Source organism: Sus scrofa, chromosome 13 (assembly GCF_054392235.1).
Source record: "Sus scrofa isolate SSC_HxYL_T2T_F1_AM1 chromosome 13, Sscrofa_HxYL_maternal_Yorkshire_Landrace_v2.0, whole genome shotgun sequence".
Classification (NCBI taxonomy): Eukaryota; Metazoa; Chordata; class Mammalia; order Artiodactyla; family Suidae; genus Sus; species Sus scrofa.
Window position 1 is genome coordinate 89,481,363 of NC_139395.1, and position 2,122 is coordinate 89,483,484.

Genomic DNA, 2,122 nt, shown 5'->3' on the forward strand with positions numbered 1-2,122 from the left:
CATGATGGGAACTCCTTGTGATGAGAAACTTTAAGATCTACTCTCTTAGCAGCTTTTAAATATGTAGTACTGCATTATCAACAGTAATCACCATACTGTACATTACATCCCCAGTACTAATTTATACATTTTTTTTCCCTTTTTCAGCTGCACCCATGGTATATGGAAGTTTCCAGGTCAGGAGTCAAATTGGAGCTGCAGCTACAGGCCTATGCCATAGCAACACCAGGTCCAAGCTGCATCTGTGACTTATGCCACAGCTTTGCGGCAATGCTAGATCTTTAACCCACTGAGGGAGGCCAGGGATCAAACCTGCATCCTCATAGAGACAATATCAGGTCCTTAACATGCTGAGCCACAATGGGAACTCTTCTCTGCCTGTTTTTAAATCAGATTGGTTTTTTGCTATTCAGTTGTATGAGTTATTATAAAGTTTGAATATTAACCTTTTATCAGTTATATGGTTTGCTAATTTTTCTCCCATTCAGTATGTTTTCTTTTCATTTTGTTGATGGTTTCCTTTGCTGGGTAGAAACATTTATCCCACTTGTTTATTTTTGCTTTTGTTGTCAAGTCCAAAAAATCATCACTGAGACCTATGTTAAGGAACTCACTGCTATGATTTCTTTCAGAAGTTTTATGATTTCAGGTCTTATATTCAAGTTTTTAATTCATTTTGTGTTCATTTTTATGTGTGGAGTAAAGTAGTGGTCCAGTTTCATTTTTTGCATATGGCTGCCCAGTATTCCATAACCATTTATTAAAAAGAGCATCCTTTCCCCATTGTATATTCTTGGCAGCTTAGTTGTAAGTTAATTGACCATGCATGTGAGTTTGATCTTTTTTTTTTTAATTACTCAAATGAATTTATCACATCTGTAGTTGTATAATGATCATAACAATCCGATTTCGCAGGATTTCCATCCCATAACCCAAGCATATCCCCCCACCCCCTACACTGTCTCCTCTGGAGACCATAAATTTTTCAATATCTGTGAGTCAGCATCTGTTCTGCAAAGAAGTTCAGTCTGTTCTTTTTTCAGATTCCACATGTCAGCAAAAAGCATTTGATGTTGGTGTCTCATTATATGGCTGACTTCACTTAGCATGATAATTTCTAGGTCCATCCGTGTTGCTAAAAATGCCGGTATTTCATTCCTTTTAATGGCCGAGTAATATTCCATTGTGTATATGTACCACATCTTCTTGATCCACTCCTCTGTCGATGGACATTTAGGTTGTTTCCATGTCTTGGCTATTGCAAGTAGTGCTGCAATGAACATTGGAGTACATGTGCCTTTGCGAGTTGTGGTTTTCTCTGGGTAGATGCCCAGGAGTGGGATTGCTGGATCAAATGGTAGTTCTATATTTAGTTTTCTGAGGAATCTCCATACTGCTTTCCACAGTGGTTGCACCAATTTACAATCCCACCAACAGTGTACTAGGATTCCTTTTCCTCCACACCCTCTCCAGCACTTACTGTTTGTAGACTTTTGGATGATGGCCATTCTGGCTGGTGTAAGGTGGTACCTCATCATGGTTTTGATTTGCATTTCTCTAATAATGAGTGATGTTGAGCATCTTTTCATGTGTTTTTTGGCCATCTGTATGTCTTCTTTGGAGAACTGTCTGTTTATATCTTCTGCCCATTTTTTCATGGGGTTGTTTGTTTGTTTTTTTGGTATTGAGTTGCAGAAGTTGTTTATAAATTTTGGAGATTAATCCCTTGTCAGTTGATAAAAATATGGAACACTTCATGAATTTGCATGTCATCCTTGTTCTGGGGCCATGCTAATCTTCTCTGTATTGTTCCAGTTTTAGCATATGTGCTGCTGAAGCAAGCACCTGTTCCACTGATCTAAGTGTATGTTTTTAGGTCCACACCATACTGTTTTGATTATTATATCTTTGTAATATAGTTTGAAATCATCTTCTAGTTGTATTATTCTCTCTCAAGTTGCTTAGGCTCTTCTGGGTTTGTGGTTCCATACAAATTTTAGGACTGTTTTTTTCTATATCATGAAAAGTGTCATTGGAATTTTGATTTGAATCTCTATATTGCTTTGGGTAGTATAGACATTTTTACAATATTAATTCTTCCAATCCATGAGCACAGAATATT

At 37.2% G+C, this 2,122-nt stretch overlaps 1 non-coding gene across 1 annotated transcript; it reads right to left on the reverse strand.

Annotated features, from left to right (window-relative positions):
* Positions 1-1,738: 1,738 nt before the first annotated feature.
* Positions 1,739-1,845, reverse strand: LOC146397461 (U6 spliceosomal RNA). The gene has a single exon (XR_014825407.1). It is a non-coding gene; the product is annotated as a U6 spliceosomal RNA (small nuclear RNA).
* Between the last annotated feature and the right edge of the window lie 277 nt (positions 1,846-2,122).